The 26,135-nt window shown below is 35.9% G+C and overlaps 1 protein-coding gene and 1 pseudogene across 1 annotated transcript in view; both read right to left on the reverse strand.

The window, feature by feature from the left end:
• MALRD1 (MAM and LDL receptor class A domain containing 1) overlaps nucleotides 1-26,135 on the reverse strand; it is a 759,283-nt gene that overhangs the window by 194,537 nt on the left and 538,611 nt on the right.
• LOC144314982 (U6 spliceosomal RNA) lies at nucleotides 3,540-3,638 on the reverse strand (annotated as a pseudogene).

The raw sequence follows: 26,135 nt of genomic DNA on the forward strand, positions 1-26,135 counted from the left end.
GATCAGATAATTGCATGGTTTCTTTCCACATAATTTGATTCTATTAAGCACTACCATAGTTATAATATTAGCTAGGTGCTATACAATTGTCCTTAATATACTTGAAGATTGTTATTAACTCATGCCTTAGCCTTTGTTATCAATCATAGGAAAGTTTAGGGAGTTTTTGTTTCTACTGTATGTATTCTTAATCTCTGTAATGAGTTTGAGAGCCTCAGATTCTATTTTTCTTTTTTTTTTTCTCTAGCTCCTTTATGTGTAAGGTTAGCTTTTGTATTTGAGTTCTTTCCAGTTTTTGAATGGATGCTTGTATTGCGATGTATTTCCCCCTTAGGACTGCTTTGCTGCATCCCAAAGATTTTGGATGGTTGTATCTTCATTCTCATTAGTTTCCATGAATCTTTTTCATTCTTCCTTAATTTCCTAGTTGACCCTTTCATCTTTTAGCAGGATGGTCCTTAACCTTCACGTGTTTGAGGTCCTTCCAAACTTCTTGTTGTGATTTAGTTCTAATTTCAAGGCATTATGGTCTGAGAATATGCAGGGGACGATCCCAATCTTTTGGTATTGGTTCAGACCCGATTTGTGACCCAATATGTGGTCTATTCTGGAGAAAGTTCCATGTGCACTTGAGAAGAATGTGTATTCAGTTGAGTTTGGATGTAAAGTTCTGTAGATATCTGTGAAATCCATCTGGTCCAGTGTATCATTTAAAGCTCTCGTTTCTTTGGAGATGTTGTGCTTAGAAGACCTATCGAGTATAGAAAGAGCTAGATTGAAGTCACCAAGTATAAGTGTATTATTATCTAAGTATTTCTTCACTTTGGTTAATAATTGATTTATATATTTGGCAGCTCCCACATTCGGGGCATATATATTGAGGATTGTTAAGTCCTCTTGTTGGATAGATCCTTTAAGTATGATAATAGTGTCCCTCTTCATCTCTCACTACAGTCTTTGGGGTAAATTTTAGTTTATCTGATATAAGGATGGCTACCCCTGCTTTCTTTTGAGGACCATTCGAATGGTAAATGGTTTTCCAACCTTTTATTTTCAGGCTGTAGGTGTCCTTCTGTCTAATATGAGTCTCTTGTAGACAGCAAATAGATGGGTCCTGCTTTTTTATCCAGTCTGAAACCCTGCGCCTTTTGATGGGGTCATTAAGCCCGTTCACGTTCAGAGTTACTATTGAGAGATATGAATTTAGTGTCATCATGATAACTATTCAGTCCTTGTTTTTGTGGAATGTTAAAGGGGAATTTTAAGAGTCCCCCTTAAAATTTCTTGCAGAGCTGGTTTGGAGGTCACATATTCTTTTAGTTGCTGCCTGTCTTGGAAGCTCTTTATCTCTCCTTCCATTTTGAATGAGAGCCTTGCTGGATAAAGGATTCTTGGTTGCATGTTCTTCTCATTTAGGACCCTGAATATGTCCTGCCAGCCCTTTCTGGCCTGCCAGGTCTCTGTGGAGAGGTCTGCTCTTACCCTAATACTCCTCCCCATAAAAGTCAGGGATTTCTTGTCTCTTGCTGCTTTAAGGATCTTCTCTTTATCTTTGGAATTTGCAAGCTTCACTATTAAATGTCGAGGTGTTGAACGGTTTTTATTGATTTTAGGGGGGGATCTCTCTATTTCCTGGATCTGAATGCCTGTTTCCCTTCCCAGATTAGGAAAGTTTTCAGCTAGAATTTGTTCAAATACATATTCTGGCCCTCTGTCCCTTTGGGCGCCCTCGGGAACCCCAATTAAACATAGGTTTTTCTTCCTCAGGCTGTCGTTTATTTCCCTTAATCTATCTTCATGGTCTTTTCATTGTTTGTCTCTTTTTTCCTCAGTTTCCCTCTTTGCTATCAACTTGTCTTCTATGTCACTCACTCGTTCTTCCACCTCGTTAACCCTCGTCGTTAGGACTTCTAGTTTGGATTGCATCTCATTCAATTGATTTTTAATTTCTACCTGATTAGCTCTAAATTCTGCAGTCATGAAGTCTCTTGAGTCCTTTATGCTTTTTTCTAGAGCCACCAGTAGCTGTATAATAGTGCTTCTGAATTGGCTTTCTGACATTGAATTGTAATCCAGATTTTGTAACTCTGTGGGAGAGAGGACTGTTTCTGATTCTTTCTTTTGAGGTGAGGTTTTCCTTCTAGTCATTTTGCTCAGTGCAGAGTGGCCAAAAGCAAGTTGTATTGGGAAAAGGAGAAAAAGAGAGGAGAGAAAGAAGGAAAGAAAAGAGAAAGAGAAAAAAAAGGAAGAAAAAAAAAACCGAAAAAAAAAGAAGAAAAAGAGAAAGAAAAAGAAAGAAAGGAGAAAAAAGGGGGGTAGGGGAAGGAAACAAATCAAAAAGCAAAACAAAACAAAACAAAACAAAAGAACCACCGGGGAGTATCTTCTGATTCTGTATACTTTAAGTCCCTTGACTTCCCCTGGAACCTGTCCGTCTAGCTGGTCTTCTGGGGGAGGGGCCTGTTGTGCTGATTTTCAGGTGTTAGCACTTGGGGGAGCTGCTCTGCCCCTGCCTGGTGCAGGGCTCAGTGGGGGTTGTTTACCCCGTGAGGCCGCAGGAGGAACAGCCCTAGTGGCGGGGCAGCTCTGGAGCCCTGGATTCCGCCCCTGCAGGAACTCCGGAGCTCTCCGTCTGCAGGGCCTGGAGGCTCCGGGCCGGGGCCGCTGCTCTGCTCAGCTGGGGCAGGAGCGTCCTTGCTGTCCTGGGCCCTCCCGGCCTCTGCCTGTCCCGGGGGAGGCGGGATCCTGGGCTGTGTCCCGGCGCCCTGTGCTCCAGAGCCTGCGCTGTTGGATTCGCTCCCGCCCCGCAGCCCCCTCCGCGGAGCCGCCCCCGAGCCCCTCCGAGCTGCTCCGGGTCCCGCCGTGCGCGCTGCAGCCCTTAGGGAGCTCGGCGCATCTCCCGGGGCGCAGGTGTCTGTTAGTGTCCCCGGAGCCCGAGGGCATCCCCGCCCTCCTGGGTCCTGCTCCAACTCCCCGCGAGCCCCTTTCCGCCCGGGAAGGTCGGTGCAGCTCCTGCTCCTCCGGGACGGGGCTCTCCTGTCCTGGGGACACTCGCCCCGGCCTCAGCCCGGCTCCTCGCGGGGCCCCTCCCCCTTGGAGGCCTTTGTTCCTTTACTTCTTTTTCCCCGTCTTCCTACCTTGATAGAAGCGCGGAGTCTTCTCACTGTTGCATTCCAGCTGGTCTCTCTTTAATTCTCAGGCCGAATTCATAGATTTTCAGGATAATTTGAAGGTTTTCTAGGTAATTTGGTGGAGACAGGTGATTTGGGGACCCTGCTCTTCCGCCATCTTGCCCCTCCCCCCAGCTATAGGTTCTCTGAAGATATTTTGTACAGCTTTATTGAAGCATAATTGACAAATACAATTGAAATATATTTAAAGTGTACAACATGATGATTTGATATTTGTATACATTGTGAAAGGATGCCCACAACTTAATCTATCCAACACCACACATTTACTTTGTGTATGAGAATTGCTTAAAATCTACTCTCATAGCAAATTTCAAATATATAATTTAGTATTAACTATATAACCATAAAAATATGGAATCTATCACAAATTCATGTGTCATCGTTATGTAGGGGCCATGCTAATCTTATGTTTATCATTTCAATTTTAGTATGTGCTGCGGAAGCAAGATATTCTTTATCAAGTTAGGGATATTCACCTCAATTCTTAGTTTACTGAGCTATTTTATCACAAATGGAGGTTATATTTTGTCAAATGCTTTTTCTGCATCTATTGACATGATCATTTAATTTTTCTGATTTACTCTGCTGATGTGATGGATTGCACTAATTGAATTTCAAATATAAAACCAGTCTGACATACTTGAATAATTCCCACTTGGTTGTGCTGTATATATATATGTATATATATATATATATATATATATACACACACACATTATATATATACACATTATATATATACACATATATATAATGTTTCCGTGAGATTAGATTTGCTAATTTGTTGAGAATTTTTGATGAGAGATACTGATTTGTAGTTCTCCTTTCTTGTGTTGTCTTTGTTTTTTATTTGAAATGCTGGTCTCATTGAACATGGTAGGAAATGTTCTTTTTCCTTGTCTTTTCTGGAACATATATAACTGGTATAATTTTTTTCCTTTGGGAGAATTCACCAGTGAATCCATCTAAGTCTAGTGCTTTCTGATTTGGAAGATTTTTAATTACATATGCATTTTTTAAAAAAGATTTATTAGAGAGAGAGCACATGAGGATGTGAAGCAGGGTTCCATCCCACAGCCCTGAAATAAAAACTTGAGCCACAATCAAGAGTTAGACACTTAACTGACTGAGCCACCCAGGTGCCTTTGTAAGCAATTTCTTTGATACAGATATATGTAGATGATCTATTTCTCATGTGAGTTTGGTGGATTGTGTCTTTGAAGGAATTGCCTTACTTAGGTTATCAGATTTGGGGCATTTAGTCGTATATAATACTTCTATTATCCTTTTAGTGTTCATGAATAAATAACGATGATTCCCTTTTTATTTCTGATAATTTGCAATTTGTATTTCATTTTAGGTTTGTATGTCCAAAAGGTCTTCAATTTTATTAATCTTTTCAAAAAACTAGGTTTTAGTTTTGATTTTCCCTTTATTTTTTTTTTTGTAATTTCAGGTTCTTATTTAAATTCCGGTTGGTTAATATTTAGTGTAATAGTTTCAGGAGTAGAATTTAATGATTCATCACTTACATATAATGTCCAGTACTCATCACAGGTGCCCTCCTTAATACCTATCCTGCAATTACTTCATCCCCCCACTAACCTTCACTCCAGCAACACTCAGTTTGTTCTCTATAGTTAAGAGTCTCTTCTGGTTTGCCTTCCTCTCTCTTTCCTCTCCCTATGCTCATCTACTTTGTTTCTTAAATTCTACATATGAATGAAGTCATATAGAATTTTCTTTCTCTGGCTTATTTTGCTTAGAATAATACACTCTACCTCCATCCATATCATTGCAAATGGCAAAATTTCATTATTTTTTGTGGCTAAGTCATATTCCATTGTGTGTGAATATATATAATCTTTTTAAAAAATATTTTATTTATTTATTCATGAGAGACACAGAGAGAGGCAGATACTTAGGCAGAGAGAAAAGCAGGCTCTATGCAGGAAGCCTGATGTGTGGCCCTGGGATCACGCCCTGAGCCAAAGGCAGAAGCTCAACCACTGAGCCACCCAGGTGTCCCTATATCTTCTTTACCCATTCATTAGTTGATGGATATTTGGGCTTTTTCCATAGTCTGGGTATTCTTGATAATGTTGCTATAAACATCAGAGTTCATGTGTCCCTTTGAATCTTTATTTATTTGAGAGAGAGAGAGAGAGCGAGAGAGAGCATCCCTGATCATAAGAAGGGGGAAGGGAAGAGGAAGAGGGTGAAAGAGAATCTCAAACAAACTCCCTGCTGAGCACAGAGTCAATGTGAGGCATAATCCTGAGATCTGAGGACCCTGAGATCATGACCTGAGCCAACGTCAAGAACCAGATGCTCAACCAGCTGAGCCACCCAGGAGCCCCACTTGAAATCTGTATTTTTCTATCCTTTGGGTAAATGCCTAGTACTGTAATTGCTAGATTGTAGGGTAGTTCTGTTTTTAACTTTCTGAGGAACCTCCATACTGTTTCCCAGAGTGGCTGAACCAGTTTGCATTCCCACCAACAGTGTAAGTTCCCCTTTCTCCATATCCTCACCAACATCTGTTGTTTTCTGTGTTGTTAATTTTACCCATTCTGACAGGTGTGAGGCAATATCTGAATTGTAGTTTTGATTTGTATTTCCCTGATGATGAATAATGTCAAGGATCTTTTCATGTATCTTTTGGCCACCTGGATGTCTTCTTTGGAGAATGTCTATTCATGTCTCCTGTACATTTCTTAAGTGGGTTGTTTTAAGATTTCCTGATTTCAGTTTTAAAATTACTCTTCCTAGTTTCCTAAGCTGCAGGTTACTGATTTTAGATCTTTCTTCTAATACATACATCTGATGCTAAAAATTTCCCTCTATATACCATTTCACTAAATTTCACACATTTTTATTAGTTGTATTTGCTTTTTCATTTAATTCAAAATACTTCAAAATTTCTCTTGAGATATTTTTCTTTGATCAATATGTTATTTAGAAGTCTATTTTTTTTTTGTTGTTTATTTGTTATTTTTTTGAAGTCTATTTGTTTAATCTTTAAGTACTATGGAATTTTCTGGTTGTATTTCTGTTACTGATTTCTACCTTAATTCTGCTGTGGTCTGAGAGCACACATTGTAGGATTTCCTTTAATTTTGTTAAGATGTTGGGATCCCTGGGTGGCGCAGCGGTTTGGCGCCCGCCTTTGGCCCAGGGCGCGATCCTGGAGACCCGGGATCGAATCCCACATCGGGCTCCCGGTGCATGGAGCCTGCTTCTCCCTCTGCCTATGTCTCTGCCTCTCTCTCTCTCTCTCTCACTGTGTGCCTATCATAAATAAATAAAAATAAAATTAAAAAAAAACTGTTTAAAAAAAATTTTGTTAAGATGTGGTTTATGAATCAAATGTGGGCTGTCTTGGTAAATGCTTCATGTGAGGTTATGAGGAATATATATTCTACTGTTGAAGTATTCTATAGACATCAATTATGTCCAGTTAATTAATGACACTGTTCCCTTTAAGTATGTCCTTATTGATTTCTGCCTGCCCTATCACTGACAGAGGGGTGTTAAAGTCTCCAGCTATACTAGGGATTCATCTATTTCTCCTTGCAACACTATTTAGGCTTGCTTTGCGTATTTTGATGTTCTGATGTTAAGTACTTAACAAGCTGAGGGATGTTTTGTCTTCTTAGTGTAATGACCTTTTTATCATTTTATAATCCTTCTCTTTATCCCAGAATGTTCTCTTTCCTCTGAAATCTTATTTGTCTGAGATTAAAGTAGCCACTGCTGGTTTCTTTTGATTAATGTTAACATCGTATATTTTTCTCCATTCTTTCATTTTTTCCCCATTTATCCACTCTATGTATTTATACTGGAAATGGGTTTCTTACTGACAATATACGATTCTTTTGTTTTGCTTTAATTTTCTCTTAGTCTTTTAGTTGGTGAACATAGACTAGCAACATTTAAGGTGATTATTGAGATAGGTGGATTAACGTTTACCTTGTTTGTTATTATTTGCTATTCACTGGTATTGTTCTTTCTTGGTTTCTCTTTTTTTTCTTTCACTTTTTCAGTCTTCTCTGACCTTAATTGAGCATTTCATACGATTTCATTTTGTATCATCACTTAGGATTCCAATTTTATGTATATATATATATATATATATATATATATATATATATATTAAAACGTTTTCTAGTATTTGACAATGAATTTGCAATATACATTCCACTAACCCAATTACTCTTTAAGATGTCATTATATCACTTCATGAATAGTGTAAGAAACATACCAGAGTATTCCCAGTAATCTCTCTCATCCCTTATCTCTTAGGTCAGCTTTTTTTCTTTCTTTCTTTCTTTCTTTCTTTCTTTCTTTCTTTCTTTCTTTCTTCTTTCTTTCTTTCTTTCTTTCTTTCTTTCTTTCTTCTTTCTTTTCTTTCTTTCTTTCTTTCTTTCTTTCTTTCTTTCTTTCGTTTTTTCAGGTTAGGTTCTAGTAAAATAGTTTCTCTTGAGGGTGGGCTTTGTTATAAAAAACAGAAAGCTCTGGGAAATTTTCAGAATGGCTATTTTTCCCCTCTACTTCCTGAAAGCAGAAAGTTTTCTTTGGTCTTCACTGTCAGAAACTAATAGGGCTTCAAGTTAAAACTTACAAAAGTGTGTGGGCTTCCTAATGCTGATTCCCCCGGACTATCTCTCCAACTTGTTCACATTGAGCCTAGAGCAATTCATCAATAATAGTATTGGATTTCCTCCCCTGTACTGACTTCTGCAGAAACTTCTGCTTATGGGTATCTGCTCCAGTAAGTTGTGATTCTCAGTTTCCACCTGCTTGTCTCCAGTCTGGGAGCTGTGGTTTGCCTTGGAACCTCAATTCTTTTAATAAATCTAAAAAGAGTTGTTGATTTTTAGTTTGTTCAGCTTTTTATTTTTTCCTATTATGAGGAAAGAAATAATGACTTCCAAGTTCCTTACATGCTAGACCAGATACTGAAAGTGACTTGCATCTATTTTTTTTTAAGATTATTTGAGAGAGAGTACATGTGCAGGTGTGCATGCAAGTGAGTGGAGGGAAGGGCAGAGGGAAAGAATCTTCAAGCAGGCTCCCCACCGAGCACAGAGTCCAATGTAGGGCTAGATCTCACAACTCTGAGATCACAACCTGAGCAGAAAACCCAAGAGTTCCACGCTTAACTAACTGAGCCACCCAAGCGCTCCTATATTTTTTAAAATTCTTTACTGAAAATATTTATCTTAATTTAGAACATTTTATAAAGTCTGGCAAATTAAAAAAGAAATCTTAATCAAGAAAAATAACCAAGGAATATGCCATATGAGTGACTGGTGCAAGATTTTCCTCAGTATAAAATAGTGGAAACTACTTGAAAAATTTCCTGGCTTTCACGAGTGGACTGTCTTCTATACTCACCATTTTATAAATACATGACTAGCAAATATTGGATTAGGAAAATTATACCAAATATTTTATTTCAGCCACAGAAAAGTTTTCTTTCATATTTCTTTGCAAGGATGTCATATATTTATTTTCTTATTTGGAAAATGAAGACATTCATGTGGCATGTGCAGCCAAGATACACCTAGACTCCCTCAGTCAAATCTACTAAAAACTGTGGCTTATTCATTAAGAATACACATTCTTTAAATCTATGCTATCTTTGATTATAGAAGAACATCTAGGTGTATCCTCATTTTATTGCCTTTCACACCCGTAAGCGCACTTAGAGTACAATATCAGACAAACTTTACAGTGTTATCCTGAATAAAAGAAATGTAGCATAATCCAAATGAACTATAATAATAACTTATATAGTTAAGATGAAAGCATGGACTCTAGTCAGACTAGAGTGGATATGAAGAAATAGCCCTGACCTAGTTCCAAATAAGGTAAATTAATACTAAGTATGTTTGTATAAAACTACTCTATATTTCATGGTTCAGCTCTTAAATAGTATGACATATATAATGGGAACTAATATACCTCTATCTCAAAAACAAATCATGTTTAAACCATACTTTCCTGCTTACCTGATATTGAAAGTCAAACATTTAGAGAAGAAGAAATAGAAGTAATTGTGTCTACTGGCACAAATTAATCCATTTTAAAAATTAGGAATTCTGATTTAAAACCTTGTATTTTGGTAAATTTATTCTTCTAACTACATAAATACATTAACCTTTCACTAATTCAGAAGTTTGTTTTGAATAATTTTAATCATGTGATACATATTTTTAAAAGTTAGATTTTAAGTTTGCATAGCAATCTGAGTGCAGGCTAACCGAATTCTCCATCCTTAGTCATTGCCAATTGGCTCTTCGTGGAACTCCACTCACAGCATTCTCAGTATCTTAATAATTTTTCTCATCGCACCCCAGGTGGGAAGCAACATTTTGGTTTTGTTAATTAAGTCCTTAACAACTTAATGCTTATTAATATTCTAACAACAACATGGGTATTCAAAAAAGTAATACACACAAATTGAAAAATATCATTCTAAATAACCACAATTACTTTCCACTGAAGAGTGTACTCATTAGGCACTTCTTGAACTCTCTAACATTGAAATTACATTGACCATCACCATCATCATTTCCTATTTCACTTTTTTTTCCCCCAGTATTTACTTTTATCATAGCAACTACCATAAACCAGCTTAGCAAAGAGATGACAATCTTTGAAAGGAATGTAGAACAATATAATATTTGCATTTTAGGGCTATATTATGAAACTTAATGTAAAAAAATATGTAATTCACTGGGGATGATAATAATCCAGCATGTTTCACTGAAGCATATTTATTTCAGTATAAGACAATGCTATGTAAAATTCAGCATCAAAGACAACATTTCCAATCATTAGGGGACTCTGAGTGAGTTTTCAAAGTGTACCCCATCTAGCCTCTCCTAATTTGCATATTCAATTTGGTCTTACAACATCCTGCAGTGAAACACCAAAGTCAGAAAGTCAGTTTCTGGCTGATGTATTAATGCATGCAAATGTGAACTTTTATCCATTTTAAGATTTAAGAATACAAAACTATGCCTGGAAATTTAGAAGCAACATTGCAAATTTGGTCTCTGGGGATTTTAAATTCTAGAACACTAGTGTATCCAAGCCTGACTTTGAAAGGGGACTAGACTTGTTGCAATGCTAAATTTTTTCCCGAGACTCACAAAGGTGAAAAGTTGCTTAGCCTCTTGAAATTATTAATAGAAATATATGAATTATCTGGGAACTATGTACTGTATCACAGTTATAAAACCTTACATTGAATTATATTTTCAGAAATAGACTCATTCTTTATCTAGAAAGCTCAGACGAGACCTACTTTCAAACGTTTGTAAACTTTCAGTTGCTTCATTGAGAACTACCTATTTATATCTAGCAAAACCTTGGGGAAGGTCAATCTAGCTTCCCACACAAAGTTCAGAATTTGTCAAAGCAGATAATAAAGCTTAAAAATCTCAACTGCCACAACATATTTAGAATTTAATGGTAAATCATTGAACCAGTTGACTTTGTTTATATGTGGCTCTGGAATGATCAACCACCTTCATTTCCAATTCTACATTTATTTTCCTCAACACTTCCTTTTCCCAACGTTCATGGGACAGACTTTCACAGAAGCAGAATTTTTTGATTGTTGGTTTGATTTTAGACTGCTTTATAGTTTTCTGTTGGCCATTTTAAAAGTTACTTAATTTTCATATATTACATCAGAATGTACACAGTTAGGTTTGTAAAACTTTAACATGGCCAGATGTAGTACTGTGGAATGTGAGCATTTACTAAATATGTCTGAATGTTACTTCTCCCTCCACCTCCTGATATTTTCTGTACATTTCAATGTAATACTTCAATTTTACTTATACAGGTTTTAGGATTACAAGTTCTTAAGCTTCCTAAAGAACAAATTTTATATGTCATATCTTAATTAGCTAAAATCAGGCACTGGATAGAAGTTTCTCATCAATATTCAATTTTTACCTTAAAAGCTCTTTAAGAATTACACACATTTTCAAAAACTGGGGCCACTTAGTGTCAAATAGTGTACATTCAGCATCCTTTTGTTCAGATCACCATTGTTATTTGACAGGAGAGAGCCAAAAGATATCAGCCACATTCAGAATCCATCAGTGTGCTTAGTGGACATTCTTTTTCACTTTGGCGTTAGCATGCAGTAAAGACTCTAATTTGTCTTTTGGATGTTATTAGCTACAATCTTGAGTTTTTGAAAATGTTTGAGTCATTATGCCATAAGGTAATAAATTTGACATTTCTTTTAAAAAAAGACTGTTAATACTTTCAAAAGAAAGCTATATTTTTTTCAGCTCCAGTGCCCTCAGAAGAATCATACTCACTTATACGAGGGTCAAATCATAAAAGACAATTTCCCACTTCAAATGATCTGAATTCACTTCCTTTTTAAATTGTAAGCAGTTTTAGTCTTTTTTTTTATTGTTCATAAAATAAAGCTGCCTAATGTTTTTTTTTTTTTTTTTTTTAATGTGATACGGTATGCCTCTCTTCTAAAATAACAAATGCTCCCTGTTCAGCGTTAGACTTACTTAGTTTGGTTCCACATCCTCTGTAATTTCTGCCTGTCCCTCACCCTACAACAGAAGGGGGGTACAATGATTATCAGCTGAAATGCCTCAATCTCTTTTTGTCTGCAAGTTTTAAAGGCCATGAAATGTAAACATGCTCAGAGGGAGAACGAAGGTTTTCCTTTGGTTGTCAAAATGGCAACCACAGATACAGTGCCTCTGAAGTCAAATGAAATGTTTTCATGGCATTTGATGAAAATGTCTGTCATTACATCACTTCTATTTGCTTGTTGAAAGGCTGTCCAATGAATTGATCTGGCATTTCTTTATTTCTATCTACCTTTTCCAAAAGTTTATTCCTCAGGCATTACTCTTCATTGATAATAATTATTACCTGTTTAAAAAAAAAAAAAAAAAAACTTCTCAACAGCATGTCTCAACTTAGCTCTATGTACTATTACCAAATTTTGGTGCTATAAACTGTTTCCCTCAGTAATCATTCATCTGGTATAAAAATGAAGCTTATAGTTGAGACATGCCAAAACGGGATATGTTCATCTTATTTTGAAAGCTTTTAATTTGCTTATTAGAAAGTATACCTCAATCACATGAAGGTACCGTATGAATGGAATTGGTTGGCACTTCCTATAAGTGTAGCTAGAGACACGGATTCTGAATCTCTTAATCTTCATAATGGAGGAATCCTGAAGAACCTCTTTACGTGTTATTGTTGATGCCTTGAGAAACATGCATTTGCTTAATAGCACTTGTGTAACTTGATTTTATTTGCCAAACTGAGATCAAAAAGAAAACTAGTTGGGGATCCCTGGGTGGCTCAGTGGTTTAGTGCCTGCCTTTGGCCCAGGGTGTGATCTTGGAGTCTCAGGATCAAGTCCCACATCAGGCTCTCTACATGGAGTCTGCTTCTCCCTCTGCCTATGTCTCTGCCTCTTTCTCTCTCTGTGTCTCTCATGAATAAATAAATAAAATCTAAAAAAAAAAAAATAATAAGTAAAAAGAAAAAGAAAACTAGTCATGTAGGAAGGGAGAACTAATAAAGTATATACCTTTTAGGTAATTGATAAATGGTATGAACTTTAACTTTGTTTAGATTTCAGAGCCATTTTACCTGAAAGAGTGCGGAAAGCATATAAGAACAGAGAATATTTCTTTTCATTGAAACAGAAACTAGTATTATTAGGTTATTTTAATGAATATGTAATGAGCAGAAACCTTCCAGCATGGTGGACCAATGGTGAAGCCTGCAGGCACTTTAGCTGTAGGCTTCCATTCAAATCCTGACTTTACTACTTATTAGGTATGTGACCTTGAATAACTTATGTAAATTCTTGAGGATTTAGAAGCAAGAAGAGATAGTTATTGTAGGTACTTTACCTCATGGGTTTGTGGTAAAGATGAAAGGATACACTACTTATAAAGTGCTTAGAACAAAGTTGCAAATTAGTGCTACTCTCCTGGGAAATTTAGAAAATAGATATAAAGATAATTCTAGTAGTAGAAAAAGACAATCAATCACAAGTTACTGATTGGATAAGTACCACAGAAAAGGCACCATGTCTTGCATTTGGATATTAAGACAATGGACAAGTTAGCTAGGAAAATATGAAACATGTCCCAAAGAAGCTAACAGTAAGTCTAGCTAATAAAAGCCAGTAGCATATACTATTTGGAAGACACATTCTGGGTCAGACTATCTGGGTTCAAATCCAAACCCAGGTACTTGCAAGCTTTGTGACTTTGGGAAGATCACTGAATCCCCACTGTGTCTCATATCCATCATCTATCAGATGGTGATAATAATAACAACATACAGCTCTTGAAGATTATTGTGAGCCTGTAACACCAGATATTGACGTAGGTTGTAAATGTCATGTAGTTCAACTGATAAAAGACGGCTTAAATTGGGTGACTAAGAAAAGAACTTATAAAAGATATGTCATTATATTAAGATGTTAAAGAATATAATGGAGATGGTAATAGGCAAAGAAAGTCATGTAGAGTGGCAAAAATTCATTCTTAAAAAAATCAGTAAGAGAATCCTCTAGGTTTCCAGTTTAGCATGAAAGAAGCTTAGAGGCACAGTCTCATCTTTACAACAACAAAAAAGCCAGACAAACTAATAGTTAAAATTCTTCCTATATCTATCAGAGAATTAGAGTAGGCATCACAGGGAAGGAAAACCAGGGGAGATAGGAAGGCAGGTACAGAGAATCACAATTGATTGGAGCAAAACCACAGAAGCTGGAACCACTGAAGGAGCCAGCACTGGGTGAGGAAAACATAAATTGGAATTAACAAATTGCTAGGGGCTCAGCATGGAAAAGCTTGAGAGAAATGAACTCTAGGGATACAAGTGTTAAGGGTATCACCAAAGTCTTCTCTCCAGAAGCCTTACCCAGTTCCCAAAGTGAAGACTGGAAGATAATCCCCTCTGTTTCTTTCCAGGACATATGAAAAGTAGCCATTTTGAAGTACACTTATTTTTCTTAGGAAGGTCTAGACTTCCTATCTTATCTAAGGGGAGGGAGAACTGAGAAGCACTTGTCAAGGTCACAGTAAAAGACCACAAGCTCCCTGAAAGACTGTGATACAACACAGAATAGTGGAAGGGCCCCATTCCTCTGACTTTACCACTCAATACCTTTACACCTTAACTCCACCTTGACACCACATCAGTAGGCTACTATATACTAGCAGAGGGCTGCAACTGAAAGGACTCCATCTCTCAGACCTTATTTAAGAAGTCCTAAGGAAACCAAAATACAACAAGAGAGAAGCCAGAGGAATTAGGATGCCAGAGGAAGTTACACCTTCAGACTCCTATAGCTACAGCCTATAGTAAATAGTAAACATGGCCTTACTTCCTGCCAGATCAACAGAAAACTTCACACACAAGGCCTGTTTACCTTGGTTCCTTTTACCTGGTACATCATATCCACTATCAACAAAAAAAATACAAGTCATCCTATAACAATGATACAACCAAAAGTTGACATTTATAATGCCCAGAGCATATTTGAGGAACAAGAACACAGAGTTTATAGGAGAATTAAAATCAGAAATGCAATTTGGGGAAGAACACAGAAAGTCCTTAATGCTACCCTAATAGTCAATGAAGAGCGTCTGATGATTTGCAGGATTAGGAGTCACCATTTAGGAGTATTAATGCTGCATCAGTGAGAAGAGTAGCCTCGTTTAGGAGAATATTTGCATTGGAGATGAATTTCCTTGACATTTGCAATAGCCCAAGAGTGACTTAAGATGACAGAAGTGAAAATGCAAAGAAGTGAAAACACGTAAGTTGAGAATGAAAAGCTGAATGAATTGGAAATTGAGAAAGAATTGTGTTAAACAATAATAATGTCAATGACAGAAATATTAGGAGCAGCAGGAGATTCTTTCTGAAAGGAAGGTAAGTCTGAGTGTCAATATGTGACTTGAAGACATTGAAAATTATGCAGCTGACAACTGACAATGTGAAAGTACAACATGGAAATAAAGACTAAAACATTAAGAAATTAGTAAATTTTGAACATTAGAAAGAATGAAAACTGAGCAAGCAAAAAATATCGGAAGAGATATAAAAAAGTGAAAGTCAGAATACTGGGTAAGACTTACATTGAGGTTTTAGAAGGAAGAAGAAAAAGATCAAAGATAAGTATAACATTAGGAGATATATACCACTGTCTACTGCAGATGAAAACTCTAAGAAAGTGTGCATTGATCAGTAGCAGTGTCGAGTGAAACATAAGAAGAAACAGAATAACACAAGAATTATGAAATCATAAAGTCTTCAAATGAGCTAGTACATAAACTCCATGAGAGCTGGGACTATGTTTGGTAAATGTGTTTAGATCAGTAACCAAGAGTTGGTGGCCAAAAATTATTTGCTGAGGAAATGATATTTTTGCAGAACACAAATTGTAGGGAACCAAAGAAGTGCGTATTGTTTGGTAGAGAATACACATACTTTTTGTATTCTCTATATCTTTGAGATAAAAGAAAAAGACAACAGTACTTAAGAGGTGAAGTTGGGGTTAGATATTTTTGGGGGGAGTGAGAAAACTGTAATGCTTGAAGGCAAAAAGTATGATACACTAATAGGCAGTTTAAGGACACTTAGAAAAAGAGTAAATACAAAAAGAAAAGTTTTTGAGAAGATATAGGAATAAGTTTAATGGTTCATTATTTTACTGAGAAATAAAATATATAATAAATGTGAACTTGGTAAATTCTTTTTAGAGAAACTATAATACCTGAATACTTATAAAATGATGAACTAATTAACCTGAAAATTATGGAACAAAGTATTATCATATTTGAGCAATAATGCCAAAAGCATTTGAACATTAGAAAGAATAAAAACTGAGCAAGCAAAAAATATAGGAAGAGATATAAAAAAGTGAAAGTCAGAATACTGGGTAAGACTTTATTTATGGACATGAAAATTGCTGATATCATAAGAAGACTGTGTATTACTATTTAATGTATGTACTTTGTTAATATGCATAATGAAATATTCTGGAGATAATATATTGGATTAAATTATTATGATTGCAACACTTTGTAAGTACCTTCCACTTAAAATAGATTGGAAGCTGCACAGATTGTCTTTGGAGGTTCTAGCTGGAAGTGTGTAAATTCATCGTCAAAGACATCCAGAGATGAACACTTTCCAGCATTTCTTTAGTTGATTCCAGTGTTTTATTTACTTTGTAGTCAAGAAAGCCTTCACTATGTGTGCAGTATAATATAGAACAGGGCTCTCCCATGGAAACATACTGTGAGCCACATATATAGTCTTAGAATTTTTAGTAGCCACAATTAAAAGAGTAAAAAGAAATAAATGAATTTTTAGTAATATATTTTATTTAATCCAATATATCCAGTGTTATTTCAATATATAATCAATATATGGATAAATGTTAATATATTTTTTTTATATTGTGGTTGGCTTTTTTTTGTACTACATCTTTGAAGTCCAATGTGTTGTACTCTTATAGCACATCTCAGTTTGTACCAGCTACAGTTCAAGAGCTCATTAGTTTGTGTGGCTAGCGGCTGTTATGTTAGACAGTGGAGGCTATAGAACAAAGTCTTTTGAATCAGATTTTCGTATTCAAATCCTACTCAGTCATGCCCATGACTTGATCGAATTTTTTAACCTAAGAATTTAGTATCTTCGATGTCACAATGTTTTAAAAGGTTAGATGAGACAACATGTATATCTCCTTGTACACTGCCTGACTCTTAGAAAACATTTAATTGATATTAATTCCCCTTCTCTAGATCCCTCTGAAATTTCTCTTTGTCTGGAAAAAAAAATATTTTGTTTGGATTTGAGTGAATTGATAAGAAGAGGAACTATTCAACATCCATTCAACCCTTCATAAAACTGAAAACAAGTAATGCAAGACCCCTCCTTCCAGTGGCTAAACATGAAAATTTCCTTAACTTACCTCCTTTCTGTACCCCCCATAACTTCTAAGCCACCCCTCATTGGCCCTGGCTCCTGATTGTTCCTTCTTTTACTGCTCTACTTTTTCCTTTTTCCTCCTTGGCACTTACTAATTTCCAACAAACTATACATTTTTTTGGTTTTAATTTATAATACTTGATACTGATTTTCTATCCTTCTCTGCTACAATGTTAGCCATGAGATGGCGGATATCCTTCTCTGATTTGATCTACATGTGTTCTAAGTACCTAAAGTAGTAGCTGGCAAAAATTAACTCTATAATTATTTGTTAAATGAATGAATGGAGAAAAAAACATTTTTTCATCATGCCAATTCATATCATTTTACCTTCCATTTCATCACATAGATCTTTAAAGTGGTGGCTGAAGCATCACACAAATCATGTTTCCTCTTAATACTCTTCTCAGTCTTTATTGTGATTAGTATTATTATGGTACATTAGGAATTAACTCCCCTTAGTGTAACCAAAAATATACAACTTTAAATAGAAATCTATTCGGAACTGGTATCATAATAAATTCTAGCATATTATTAAATGATTAGATAAAATAAAAGACAGATTTACAAATTAAATCCTTTGATATATCTCAGTGTCATTTGAATATCTAGAGAAGATATTATTTTTATTATTATCATTTTTGAATCTTTACTTCTCCCTGTTGACAATTCTCTTGGTGTTTTCTGACTACCCAGTTCTTATTGAGGGAATAATTTTTAAAACATCTCTCTGGTAAGTTTCACATTTATACCAAAGTAGAAAGAATAGTATAATGAACTTGCACCTACCTAAGAGCCAGCTTCAACAATTTCAACCCATGGTCAATTTTGTTTCTCCTGTATTACCACCTACATCCTTAACAACACTAATTTGAAAGTAATCCAGATATCAAATTACATCTACTTTCACCACATCAGTATATGTTTCTATAAGACTAGGATTAAATTTTTCATAACTAGCATTTCATACTTAAAAATAACCATATTTCCATATTTTAATTAAATTTTTGGTCAACAGGACAACATATTTTATATTAAGTTATATCAATATAGATACACTTGTTGGGATATTACAAAGATATTATATAGATGTCCCTATATTTTTTTATCATTCTGCATATAAAAATGGTTATAGTCATATAAAGTGTGCTGGGGTAAAAGAGATGGATAATGAGCCTTGCAGGCATGCATCTGAAATGGCAACTTTCATCCTATCCATGAGAAGCTGGGTGAGATGGGGTTCCTACAGTTCAATATTAAATAAACACAGCAACAGTTTTTTAAACAGCAAGAAGAGAATAGAACAAATATCCATTACACGGAGTTATCCATTTCCTCCAGGGATAAATGTTCTCTTTTCACAGCCCCATCTCTCTTTTTCATGATGTTGGCTGTCTTTAATTGCCTGGTGGATTCTTGATAATTCACTGAAACTTCTGAATGAAGGCTTTTGTTGCTTAGTGTAGGCAACTTGAAAGAATTTCCACTGCTGTTATACAGAACTGTTTTCCTGAAAGGCTTCTCCCTTGGAAGAATGAAAAGCAGGTGCTGTATAGGTGGGCTGGGGATGTAAGCTTCCCCAACTTAAGCTACATGCTAAAATCATATGAGGAATTCTTAAAAATCTTGATGCCCAGGCCACAATATTAACCAATGAAATCAGGATCTTAGTGGGTGGATCCAGATAATTAAGGGTTTTTTTTTGTTTGTTTGTTTGGTTGGTTGGTTTTTTAACTCTTCAGAGGATTCAGATATGCAGCCAAGTTTGAGAACCACTTTCTTTGGTGGAGTGGCAAAGGGCTAAGTAAGCATGCAAGCAAACTGCAATGCTCCAATTTTTCTTTTAAATATTTTATTTATTTATTCTAGAGAAAGAGAGACAATGTCTGAGTGCAAACAGGGGAGGGGCAAAAGGAGAAGAGATGGAGAATCTCAAGCAGACTCTATGTTAAGCATGCAGCCAGATATAGTTCTCAATCTCATGACCCTGATGTCATGACCCTAGCCAAAATCAAGAGTTACTGGCTCAACCCCCTGAGCCACTCAAACTCCCCTTAATGTTCCACTTTTTAACTCTTGGAATTATCTTTATTTCCCCTGAAAACCTACAGTATTGATCCCACATAACTCCACACATGACTGTGCCTCTTTTTTAGGCTGTAGGTATCTTATGATAATCTCTTCCAGACAGATGTCTGACTGTCTTTACATGGCAGTTCTCTGATTTAACTGTGAGCATAAGAGGGAATGTAAGGGGTGGGGTCAAGTTCCCATTTCTGCCAGGTGATCTCAGTGCTGGTTTCTAGGGAGTTACTCCGAAGAATTCTTCACAACCTTTTGGTATTTGTAGAAGTCAGTTTGACCTGCCATCACAAAATACCACAGACTGGGCCGCTTAAACAACAGAAAGTGATTTTCTCACAGTTCTGGAGGCTAAAAGTTTAAGATCAAGGTGCAGACAGGGTTGGTTTTTCCTGAGACTTCTCTTCTTGGCTTAGAGGCTTCTCTTTATCTCGTCTGTGTGTACACGTCTCTGGTTTCCCTTCCTCTTTTTTTTAGGACATCAGTCCTATTGGATTCAGGACTAAACTGAAGACCTCATTAATTACCTTTCTGCCCTATCTCTAAATATAGTCACACTGGGCATTAGGGCTTCCACATATGAATTTTAGGGGGACACAATGCTGTCCAGGACAGTTCTTACTTTGATCTTAGAATATCTATGTAGCTTTCTTGGAAGACCTACAGTGAACCACGTTCCCGTGGGCTGGAATTTCTGCTGTTTTTATCCATCCATTCTGCTCCCATTGGCCTCCTCCCCAGCTTCCTGAAATATCTCAGAAATTGCTGGTACAGTGATTGGATTTTAAATGTAATGATTTAAAAAATGTGTTACAGTAATTATTTCTTTTTTTTGAGTGTGTATTGTGTGTATGCGTGTGTGTGTGTGTGTGTGTGTGCATGAGTGTATGCAAGTAAGATCAAAGTGAGCAGTCTGGTAAACTGTGAGTGAGGGCTGGCTTTTATATCTCTAAATCCATATCCTCCGCCAACCCCAACAGTCCCAAGCAAAGGAATAGGAGGGTCTCCCTCTACTCTATCAGAGGCCAGAGTGAGATGGTAATATCACCTAGACTGAAAGAGAGGAAAATGGCCCTAAATATAGAGGAAGGAGATTGAGGCAGAGCTTGATGTATCATGATTTATAAAATGATCTAATAGTAAACTCCTAAATTTAAACTCCTAAATTATATTTCCTAACACTTTCCTATAGTAAACAACACAATAGTGAGTGTACATTAAGGACAAAGCATGCTTCCAGGAGGTGTGCTTGGATGAGCCTCCATACTCCAGGTGTTCAGTTCTGGCTTTGTTGTTCATTATATAGGCTTAGGCAAGTCATCTAGCTTTTCTTGTTCTTCATCCCTAGTAATAATAATAATATTTGCACTATCTAATCAAAAGGAAGTATAGTTATCACCTGCCTTGCCTACAGGGCTCTGTCAACCCAAGTATCAAGTAAGTTATATTTGTTGAACATTTAGTACTTTCAACTGTCATTATACACATTATAGCATTAGTATCACTAAGGCTATTTTGGAATATTTTTTGATCTTGTGTTGTGAATATACAATTGCACAACAGTAACCTCCTGGAGGTTATATCAGGCAGCAGATTGCATCCCAGTTACTTTACAATCATCTCCTTGATTCATACCCTCAGCTACCAACACACTGTATATTTAGTAGGCACTCAGGAAATGCTTGTTGCATTAATTAATGCAAGATACTTTGCTGTTAATAAACACAGAAGGACACAGATAGGTAACATGAGACCTACACAAGTATTATCAAGTGCTTTTCCATCTTATATGCTGGGGGGAATTTAAAAATAGCAAAAAAATGTGACTCCTATCCTTCCAGATAATTAGAGTTTAATTGTGGATATGGTCAATTATACCATGAAAAAGAAAATAAAGTTGTGAAGAAAGAATAAAAAGGAGACAGAAGCTTTTGTTTTATAACTTCGTTAGTTCATGTCCCCCAAATGTCACTCTTGCCATTAAAGCCTGTATACACTAAGCCTGAACGCTATTCATGCACACACGAGAGTGAATTAATGTCTGCAGTTTTCCTCTACAAGATCCCCAATGGCTCCAAAAAGACTCATAAATAGACCTGTGATGGGCATTGAAAATGTTCTCCTTATGGATCTAATTCTTCATCTTGGTAACAATAAGTGAAAAGATCCATAAATACAGTTTTAATTAACAGCAGCGTTGAGATGTTTGGAAATAGACCACAGGCTCTTTGAGTCTGTTGGCTGTCTCATAAAGAATTTTGTTTTTCCCAGAGGGTCAAAATTAATTAACGTCCTTATAATTTATTTAGCCGCCCATTGTTTCAGAGATGCCTACACAAGTTCACTGAGCCGTATTAGTATATCAAGGATGATATCATCAGGCTGCTTTGAAGAGAGTACTTTGGAAAAATATACTGTTTCAAGTAATGATTAACAGGGAGGATAATACAGTATTCTGTCCAAATGATTACTTTTCTTTATCTGTGGACGTTACTTGTGTATGGTCTTTTTTTTTTTTTTTTTTTGTATGGTCTTGAATAATGACCAGATCCAATTTTCATGTGGCCTTTCATGAACTCACACAAGCTATAAAAGTTCAAAAAAGAAAATAAATATGGCCCTTAATAGTCTCTAATTGTTCCATTAAAAGGTATCAATTGATCACTCATGTTTGTCTCTTTGAATAATGTACAGAATATTTCCCACATCCACTGATTATACTTTTATCTTTTCCTAAACTGAGCCTATGATACTTTTGTACCATTAGTAGTATTATGCTAGCAGACATGTTCTATGGTTTCCAAATACTGCCTTAAGATACGGAAAGATTGCTGCAGATGTTATCAGAGGACCTCACAGACATCGTATCTAAATGTTACTGTCCAGATCTTAGCAGCAAAAATGAAAATTGGTTTATTTCTCATAAGTTCTCAAGAAAGAGAAATATGTATTTATCCTCAGGAACTATCATAGAAGTAAAAAAAAAAAAACACTTCTAAATGTATTTTCACTGTTGTGATGTTTACTATAGTGAAAATGTTGGGAAATAATTTAAGAGTTTACCAGTAGATAATTTTTTTTTATAAATTATGCTATGCCCAAAAAAGTAGAATATCATGTTAAAAATATTTCATAACATATAAACTTCTTCATACTATATCCAAACTGCTGAATCTAGTAGAAAACTATTTTTATTTGAAAAGTGTACATTAAGAAAGAATTGCAAGATACACAAATATAAAGCTTATAGATGATTATATCATTCTATTGGCATTGCTAGAGAAGGGTGTTTTTCTGTTTATACATTTAAAATTTTAGAAAAAAGATGTATTGCTTAGTAATATGAAATTGATGAAAAGAAATATTGAAGTAAAAATAAGTATTAAAAAAGCAAAAAAGATAGCCATTCAGGGTCTTTCCGTGGTAAAACTTAAAAATATCCACCACATTTTCCATAAACACATGTAGATGCTACCATCATGTATATTACATTTTCTTTTGAGGTGTAGTTGCTGTTTTTACCTGTTTTGTTTTTATTTTTAGATTTATTCTCCCTCTCGTCTATTTCAACCCTATCACTCATCCAAGTAATCCACGTTAATAAACACATATATCCTTTTCTTATCTTTCTCTCCATGCTCATACAGTTATTCAAAGAGATATCTATATAGAGTTCTAAATGTGCACAAATAAGACAGCATCTGTCATTGTTGGTCTTAGAAAACACTGGACCATACTACAGACTCATTTTGTGCATTGCTTTATGCCTTTAATAATACGTTTTGGAAATCCCTACAAATCAACTGTATAGTGCTAAACTCTCTCTTTTACTGGCTGCATGGTATTGAATGCTGTGGATTTAACAAGTTACACTGACCTCCAGGCTGTGCCTCCAGGTTCCCAAAAGGAAGTGATGTTATCCCCCAGGGGATAGCTAGCAGTTTTTTTTTTAATAATAAATTTATTTTTTATTGGTGTTCAATTTGCCAACATACAGAATAACACCCAGTGCTCATCCCGTCAAGTGCCCCCCTCAGTGCCCGTCACCCATTCACCCCCACCCCCCGCCCTCCTCCCCTTCCACCACCCCTAGTTCATTTCCCAGAGTTAGGAGTCTTTATGTTCTGTCTCCCTTTCTGATATTTCCTACCCATTTCTTCTCCCTTCCCTTCTATTCCCTTTCACTATTATTTACATTCCCCAAATGAATGAGAACATATAATGTTTGTCCTTCTCGGATTGACTTATTTCACTCGGCATAATACCCTCCAGTTTTTAAAGACCTTTTGAATTGTCAATAGCAGGGAGAAGAATGCTCCTGGTATCTAGCGGCTGAAGGTCAGGAAAACTGCCAAACATCAGTGTGTACAGGACAACACTATAATCATTAATCAGATTACCTAAAATGTTACTTGTGGCCAGAAGCACACCCACCAGGCATACTCTGATTTTAGGGCACTTGGCACTGATTGACCCTTTGGCTGCAATACTTCCTTTGGTTGTTTTGTTTTTAAGTTTTATTTAAATTCAATTAATTAACATATAATGTGGTCTTGGTTTCAGAGGTAGAGGTCAATGATTCATCAGCCTTAGATTAACACCCAGTGCTCATTTCATCATGTGCCCTTCTTGACTTGGAAATCCAAACATCTCACAAGTCATCTCCTTCAAGTCTTTTTGGAATGGTATTTTTCCCACCACAACCTAAATAACCCTTCTAGAAACTGCAATCCTTCCCCAACTGTAACACACACAACCATCCATATGCTTTCTCAATCCTACTTACTCTATTCCTTTTTCCACTCACTCGACTTCCAATGAGCCACATATTTTACTTACTATGTTTATTCAATTCCCTTTTCCTTCCTTCTAGGATGTGAACTCCACAGCAACAGTTGTGTTTTATTCACTAATGTATCCCCAGCACCTAGAACAGTGCCTAGTATTCAAAAGGCCAATTAATGAACGAACAAGGGAACAAATAATGATTGTATGAATGAGGAACATTCAATTTCTTTCCCATTACTTTCAACTACAAATGATGCTGAAGTAAATATCCTGATACGTACGTGTTTATGTGTTGGTCTTATTCTTTCTATATGGCCAGAATGCTTTCCAAAATAGAAAACTTCCATCACCATGGATGTATCCTACTCTGACTACCTGTTCTCCATTTCTCAGCCATCTATTGGTGGTTTTTGAAAACCTTTCCCCATATTTTTTATTTTGATTTGTATTTTTCTGATGACTTATGGACTTGAGTATCCTTTAATATTTTTGTTGATTATCCAAATTAGATCATCTGTGAATGAGTTATGCAGATCTTTTCTGATCGTTCAAACTTTTATTTCTAGTAAGTCTGTATCTATTTGGCTACTACTTGTAATTGACACACAAAAATTTGTTTTCTAACCTATTGTTTGCCTGTTGATTTTGTTTATAGAATTTTTAAGCCATACTTATAATTTTTCACCATCAAATATATACATCTTTTCTTTTGTGGCTTCTAGGCTTTTGGAAGTGAGATCCTACCTTTATATTGCACATAGTTTACCCTCTGTTTTCTTCCAAGAGTTTTCTTATTTTTATTTGTTGCATTTAAGTCTTGAATCCATCAAAATATATTTCTATATATGAAATCAATACAAAAGTAAAACTGGGGTTTAATTTCAATTAATTTCAGCAATATAACCATACTAATAAAGACTATCTTTTTCCCCCATTGAATTGATGTCTGTTATATATTAAATCCTCCTAATTATTGACCTCAGTGTCTTGATTCCCTATCCTGTTCCATTAACCTATGATCCAGTGTATACTAACTTCATGCTTTAAAAACAAAACAAAAACTCACAAACCAAACTTGGTGAGGAAGAGGATATACAACTTGGTAGGTCAAAAGGAATAAGAATATTCAATTTGGAGATGAATTAGGATCCAACTTTAAAACAAAAATGATCACCTAGGCTATACCTAAACATCATGATATTTTCAATCTGCCTGAATATATAAATAATAAAAGTATTCTTCTTTTTTTACTAGTCATAAATTGGTTGAAACAACCTTGCATACTTTTTCTTTGAAAAGTCATTTTAATTAATCCCATTATAATCTTGTTCTTTTTCATTGTACCTATGCTTCAATTGTTTTGAGTGATATTGTATTAGAGTTCTCCAGAGAAGCAGAACCAATAAAATGTGTATGAATCTAGAAAGACATTTACCATAAAGAATTGGCTCATGTGATCACAGAGGCTGGTAGGCCCCATATCTGCAGTGTGGGCTGGCAAGCTGGAGACCAGAAAAGTCAATGGGGCAGAAGTCTGAATGCAGCCTTGTGGAGAATTACCTCTTGCTCAGAGAGGCCAGTCTTTTTTGTTCTATTTAGGCCTTCAACTGAATGGATGAGCCCCTCCCACCCCCTCCCCCCTATTATGGAGGGTAATTTACTCAAAGTTCACTGATTTAAATGTTAGCCTCATCCAAAGACACCCTCCAAGCTGACACATAAAATAATCATCACAAATATCTAAAGTTATTTTATATCCCTAAGAAAAGCAAGATTTTATCCCTAAGAAAAGTTATATCATAAAAAATTATTTTTTAATCCTTAAGAAAAGTTAGAGTCTTATGGGAGGAAGAAAAAAGTGCTGAATAGGCAACATTTCAGGGTAAAAGTAAATAAGAATACAAGCTTACTTTTACTCTCACCCTATTACCTATAAGACTATTAAAGATTCCATGAACCTCAAATCACAAGGGAGGAGGCAAACCTTGTCAAGAGTTTGTGATGTTCATTCCTTTTATCACCACTTACCTCTTATAT

This window comes from Canis aureus, chromosome 5, assembly GCF_053574225.1.
Source record: "Canis aureus isolate CA01 chromosome 5, VMU_Caureus_v.1.0, whole genome shotgun sequence".
Classification (NCBI taxonomy): domain Eukaryota; kingdom Metazoa; phylum Chordata; class Mammalia; order Carnivora; family Canidae; genus Canis; species Canis aureus.